This window comes from Jaculus jaculus, chromosome 6 (assembly GCF_020740685.1).
Source record: "Jaculus jaculus isolate mJacJac1 chromosome 6, mJacJac1.mat.Y.cur, whole genome shotgun sequence".
NCBI lineage: Eukaryota > Metazoa > Chordata > Mammalia > Rodentia > Dipodidae > Jaculus > Jaculus jaculus.
Window position 1 is genome coordinate 87690203 of NC_059107.1, and position 7143 is coordinate 87697345.

General features: G+C 42.2%; 1 pseudogene; it reads right to left on the reverse strand.

The window, feature by feature from the left end:
- Positions 1 to 5535: 5535 nt before the first annotated feature.
- LOC101616072 lies at positions 5536 to 6488 on the reverse strand (annotated as a pseudogene).
- Between the last annotated feature and the right edge of the window lie 655 nt (positions 6489 to 7143).

The window sequence follows — 7143 nt, forward strand, 5'->3', positions numbered from 1 at the left end:
CTTATTTGTAGTCAAAGAGGAAATCATTGAAATGGTTTGAGCCAATCATCTCTGTAATTAGAAGGGATGATGGGAATGAGACCATGCTTTTTCTAATGTTTCATTTTTCAAATCCTTGGCTGCCTCAGATATGCCAGTAAGGAAATGTTTTCTCTTCTTGCCTTTAGCAGATAGACCCCAAAGGACCTGTTGTGCCTTCACAAATATGAGCTCTTTTTATGCTACCCTAATTGGACTGTATTTTCTCCAGTAAGAGAGAAATTTTGCTCTTACAAAACTCTCAAGGCATAATTATAAGTGATTCCAAAATAATTTACCTAGTCACATCAAAATTTCTGTCTATGCCCTTTATATGTTTTTCTTTGTCTGTTTCCCTTACCACATCCCAGCATCCAACAGCTCCCTTTTCCCAACTGAACAAACTGCCAACAAAGCCAACTTGAAAGCACCACCTTCATGCAGCCCTCCCAGATTTCTTTTCCCACCACATATCAACACAAACAGTTTATTGGAGTTACTTTGAATGCTGCCCAGGATAGAAAATGGACCTGTAAGACCCTATTGCTGAAGAATCCCCATGCTTGGGTTGCAAGGTTACTGAGGAAAACCTCCTCCCTGTAGACCAGATGACAGAAAACTAGCAAAAGCTATACTGCATGCAGCCCTATGGGAGAGAGAAGTCCTCAGCGGTGATAAACAGTGGATACTGCAAGCCTTAAGTTTGGCCAGCCAGACCAAATGACCCAACAGGTGCAATAGTGACATGTCGGTTAAGGGGGAAACCAACTGTTCTCTAATTGGACTGGAGGCCCACTTCATAGGGAGGAACACATGCCTGGTACTGAAAACCTACTCAAAAGCCTATGGCAGGGAAGATCATGAGTCCCAGGAGTGTGATGCCTGCTGCTATCTTGCTAAATGCATAAATTACACTCACCAAAATGCCCTGTAAGCACTTTTCTTAACATTCATACCCATATATTAATGCTACTCTCACTTTTGGTTAGAGAAGCTTTGCTTTTCAGATGGTGGTGACCACTGGGATGACCCAAAAGGCAAGATAGTGCTGAAAAGAAGTGTCAGAGGGTTGTTCAGCACAGAAACATCTCTATCATACCTCCCAAGGCTTGGGATCCATTTTAGAAGAGGTGGTAAAAAGAATGTAAGAGCCAAAGGAAAGGTAGGACTGCTTACAATGCAATGTTCCAGATACAAATTGGCCTCAGTATCCATGACCTCATAGTGCCTGGTACCGCCTTACACAAGACCCTCATAATAGGAGGAAAAGATGGTATCAAAATAAAGGAGAGACTAATTAAGAGGGGGAGGGGATATGATGGAGAGTGGATTTGTGAAGGGGAAAGTGAAGGAGGAGAAGGAATTATTATGGTTTTTTGTTTATAATTATGGATGTTGCCTATAAAGTTAAAAAATAGAAAAAGAAAATGGACCTAAGTTTCAGCCACCATCACCACCATCATGTGTACTTCTAAAGTACTTTTATAAACCTACACTCTATGCCTTTTTTAGCCTATTTCTTTTTTACTTCTTTATTAAGAATTTATCTCCTCAGTGAGGCCATCCTAGACAACTTGTCCAAAACATTGAAACTATTTCCCCTTCAAAAGTCCTTTTCTCCCAGTACCAATGTAAAGCCAGATGCACAAAATAACACATGCATCTTAAGTTTGTTTGCAGTGGCAAGAAGCCCTGGTGTACCTATTATTTCTCCCTCCCCCGCCCCCCACCTCTCACATTTCAGATAGACGAATAAAATATTTTTAAAAGTCATTTTCTGACTTCTTAAATCTTTAGCATTCCCACTTGTTATGGTGTAAATGTGAAATGTAACTCCACAGGCTCGTGTACTTGAACACATGGCTCCGTGTTGATGGTGCTGCTTTTCAGAGGTTATGGAACATTCAAAAGATGAATTCTGGGGCTGGTGAGATGACTTAGTGGTAAAGGCATTTACCTGCAAAGCCTAAGGACCCAGGTTCAATTCCCCAATACCCTCATAAGCCAAATGCACAAGGTGGTGCATGCATCTGAAGTTTGTTTGCAGTGGCCAGAGGCCCTGGTGTGCCCGTTCTCTCTCCTCCCCCTCTCTCTCTCACACTCTCAGATAAATAATTATCTTTTTTAAAAAGTGAGGACTGGCTGGTAGAATTAGGTCATTGAGATCAGGCTTATGTGTTATAACCTAGCCTGTTTCTCTCTCTGCTTTCTTTTCCATTGAGATGTGAAGAAATAAGATTTCCCAGCTATACAATGTTACAGTCATGGAACTTCATACCATCATGCATTCCCCACTATAATGAAGTATATCCCTCAAACCATGAGCCAAAATAAGCCTTTCCTCCATTAAATCACTTATTGTCAGGCATTTGGTCACAGCAGTGAGAAAAATAACTAATTCAGAAAACTGGTACTAAAACATGGAGTCATTGCTGGAATAAACCTCATCACATGGTTCATAGGCTTTTGGAACTGGCTTGTTAGAATTCAGAAAAGTTGGGAGGTGTGGGCTAGAGAAGCCCTGGAATGCTGAAAACAGAGTTTAGTGGTCCGTTCTGGAAAGTGAAAAAGACCACAATGCCAATAAAAAAGTGTGATGGTTTGAATGTAATATCCCCATAGCCTGAAGTATTTTGATTAAGTGGAGCTTTCCGGAGGTGGAGCCCTGCTGGAGATAATGTGTCACCAGGGGAAACCTTGAGGTTGAGTCCCATGCTGTGTGTTCAGAGTCAGCTCTTCTTTGCTGGTGCTTGCTGTTTCTCTCTGGGTGCTCATAAAGCTTCAGATGGGAATAAGATCTCTAACAGGAACGGGATGAAATTTTATTAATGTTTTAATCTGAAAAAATCTGGCTGTGTTATGATAATTTGAAGCTGAATTCAAAAGTAATAGGCCAAGTTGTTTTGGTTTTGCAAGCAAAGAAAGAGAGACTGGGCATGCCAGGGCCTCCAGCCGCTGCAAATGAATTCCAGGGGTATGTGCCACTTTGTGCATCTGGCTTTACAAGGGTACTGGGAAATCAACCTCTGGCTAATAGGTTTTGTAGGCAAGTACCTTAACTGCTGACACAGCAGAGCATTCAGTCTGCAGCTTGGTTGCTGCTCACTGCCTTTAGTGAACTTTATAATAAAAATTTGAAGCAGACACTCACTTTGGGTAGAGAATCTTCTCTTTTCAGATGGCAGTGACCTTGGGATGACTTAGAAGGTATCATAGTGCTGGAAAGAAGTGACTGGAGTACTGAGTAACATCTTGATCACACTTTCCAAGGCTCAGGGTCTAATGTGGAAGAGGTGGTGGAAAGAATGTAAGAGCCAAAGGAAGGGTAGGACTCCTTACAACATGCTCCTCCAGACACAAAATGGCCTGGATATCCATGACCTCATAATGCCTGACACTACCTGCACAAGACCATCATAAGAGGAGTAAAAGATCATGACATCAAAATAAAAGAGAGTGATTGAGATGGGAAGGGAATATGATGGAGAATGCAATTTCAAAGGGGAAAGTTGGGGGGGGGGCATTACCATGGGATATTTTTTATAATCATGGAAAATGTTAATAAAAATTGAGAAAAAATTGAAGCAGGAAGATATGAAAAATGCAAAGTTTGGCAAAGAAATAAGCATGCATGTGGATGAAGTTACAAATGGATTGGGGCAAAGTGGCTATAATTGTTAAAGAGATTAATATTGTATTGGGGTTCTCTAGAGGAATAGAACTGATATAATGAGTATGTCACAGGGGGTTCTTATATTGACTTATATACCATGTAGTCCCACAGACACTGCCTGCAGGCTGGAGAGGCTGAGCATCTAGTAGCTGCTCTGTCTGTGAGGCTGGCTGCCTCCATAAGTCTCAGTCTGGCACTGCAGACCTAGAGCGCCCCTCATCTTTACTCCACATTAGAAGGCCCAAGAAGCTGGTTTCTGTTGTCAGCAAAGATGGCAGCAACAGGATAGAACTTACATGCGAGGAGTGAAGACAGGCAGGCAAAAGTGGCATTGCATTTCCCTCAGATGTCTTCGTGTTTGGGCTGCTGATTCTAGGGGAAGGTCTTTCTCCCTCAGTTAACCCTTCCTGGGCCACTGCAGAGGTGAGTGTCTTTGGTGATTACTTTCCAGTCAAATTAACCATCAAGATTAATTATCACATGTGCCATTAAGGAACAGTCACTTGATTTACACTAGGGCAGTGGAAAGGTGCTTTGAGGACAAGATTCTACCTATCAAAACGATCTAGTTTATAAAAACGTGAACTCATTTGAATGGAGAGAGCCTGATCTAAGAATGTAGCCTCAAGGGTTCCCTGCTGAAAGCAACCACATTAGGAAGGATTTTCCCAGGCTGAGCCACAAAGGAACACAGATGCTGCTGCAGCCAAGGTAGAAGGGGCCATTTTACATAGACCCTATTAAACGGTAACTTTAGTGGTTTGTTCTGTTGTTTTGTTTTGGAAGCAAGGCTGACCTGCAATTTACTCTGTAGCCCCAGGCTGACCTGAAACTCACAGTGATCCTCCTACCTCTGCCTCCCAAGTGCTGGGAAGTGTGCACCACCATGCCCAGTTAAGGGAATTTTTGAAGTTAGACTGCATGCATTATTACACTAAGATGGCCACAATCAGAGTGTTATTGTTAGAATATGAAATGTTGAAAGGCTCATATGTTTGAACACTTGGTGCCAGCTAGTAGCACTGTTTGGGAAAATTGTAGAAACTTTAAGAGGTAAGGCTTGACTGGTAGGTCACTTGGGTGGCCATAGGAGTTAGAGCCTTGTCTCAGTTCTGACTCAAGTTTCCCTCTACTTCCTGCCCACTGCAGTGACGTGACCAGGCAGAAGGCCCTTCCATGTCTTAATGCTGTGAAGCACAGTAAATCCAGTTTTCTCTAAGTTGCTTTTTTTTATTAGGAGATAATTTTATTTTAAAAGTGTCATCTTAAACTGTGAGGATGTCCATTGAACATCACAATTAAACATGCCAAAGGAGAAACCATGTTTTCAAAATGCCAACTTAACTCACCCTTTGTTGACCTTCTATACCCCATTTCTTTAAAAGATTTTTTTTTAATTTTTATTAAACAAGAGAAAGTAGACAGGTACATGTTGGTATTCATATAGAGACACAGTGTAATCTCTGAGCCCAATATACAGAGAAAGGAGGAAAGAAGCTAGAATCTACATGCTACTACACGAGGCCAGCGCCCCTCCAGCTTCTGTTCAGAGTGAAGGGAGCAGAAGGTTTTTCTTTTTCTCCCACAGAGCACAGTGGTGGTGTTGATTCCAAACAGTTCTTGTTTAGATGGGAAGGGATAAAAATGAATTTAGAACAAGTTACAATAAAAGATTCTTTTCCTCTTTCTTGTATTCTGATCAGGGTATTTTCCCCCAAAATAAGTTGCGAACCATAATGTTGAGAAAAAGAGACCTCAAAATAGGTTTACTGAGAGGTTGTGGGAAGAAAAGACTGCAGCTTTCTCCCAGGGACAGGAACAGAAGCTGGAACCCATCAGCATTCTTTTCTATTAGTCATCTTCTCCTTCATCGTCCTCTCCTTCTTCCCCTTCATCATCATCTTCTTCTTCTTTACCTTCACCCTCATCCCCTTCTTCATCAATATCTTCCAATCCTTTGTCTTCATCTTCTTCCCCCTCTCCTTCTTCGTCATTCGTATCAGGAACCAGCTTGTACTGCAAGGGATTTGGCCAAAGGTCATCTTTGCTGGCCTCTCCTAACTCATCCGCACCTGCCTCAGAACGGTCTGTAAACCAGGTCAAGAAGCTCTCTGGCTCCTCATGCTGCCTCTTTCCACTGGCTTTATTCTGTGTCTGACTTGAGCGTTTCGTCAAATCCTTTCCAGATTTCCATTTGATTTTAGTGGACTTTGAAGATGGATCACCACTCTCATTCAAATGAAATTCTTTGGACAGGACTTTATGTTCAAAGTAAGGATTTTCATCAAAATAAAAATCTATTCTGTAACCTGATTTTATAACTTTAAATTCTGTCACCTCAACTCTGGTCAGGTAATGCAATGCCTCTTCGTCTTCCTCCCTAAGCAGTGCAGATGCTTCTGGACGGTTGACAAATCTTGTTCCAAAACTTGGGATTTTGGCGATCAGTTCTGACCTCTTCTGAAAAAAAAATGGTTGGCAAAGTTTGTTATATTTCTGTTCTACTTTCAAAATTTCCTCACTGGCTTGTTCATTAAGTCTGTTTCATTTTGTGCTTGATCAATATGTTCAATTGCTTCTTGCTGTTCTTTTCCTCCCTTCTGCAAGCCAGGCGAGGCTGACGACTAGTCGGCGGCTTCAGCGCAGAGGCAGGTCTGGGTTTCTTGGGTTGAGACAGCAGCGGAGACTGATGTTTTGGGACCACACCACCAAGAAAAGTCCCGCAGCCACTAAGCCAGCCCTGGGAGCCTGTGGAGTGCAGCAGCAAGGGGAAGCTGGGCAAAGCTCTAGGTTGCATTTTGTCAGGCATTTGGTTGTAGAGATAAGAAAAATAATGAATACATCACTATATAAATGTTCCTTCATTGTTCTGCTTACTGAATGTCTCCCTCATAGAGGGCAGTAAGTACATGGTTTTCAATGAATACATATAGTCTTCCCCTATTCAGACTACATTCCCAGGAAGTGTCTCACACAAGTAGATTAGGTACATAGCAGAAGACCTGGAATCCTGAGGCCATTTTAGAGAACGTTTTATCTAAATAGGAAGCCCTACTGTGCTGATTTGAAACAAATGCCTCTCATAAGCTCGTGTTCTGAATGCTTGGGGCCCACTGATGGCAACTTGGGAGGTGGAGCCTCGCTGGAAGAGGTGTGCTTCTGTGAGTTGACCTTGAGTTTATTAGCCCATAGCTTGCCAGCATTATTTTGGCCATTCTCTTGCTGCTGTTTTCCACCTGCTGTGACAAGTAGATGATGTCCAGCCTCTGACTGTGCCATTCTTTCCTCTGCCATCATGAAACTTCTTCTCAAGACTGTAAGCCAAAATAAATCTTTTCCTCCCATCACCGGTTTTTGTCAGGTGTTTTGTCCCAGCAACAAAAAACTAACTATACCCAGTGACAGTTACACAACTTTTAACATCATGAAGACTGAATGTTAGAAGGAGAGGA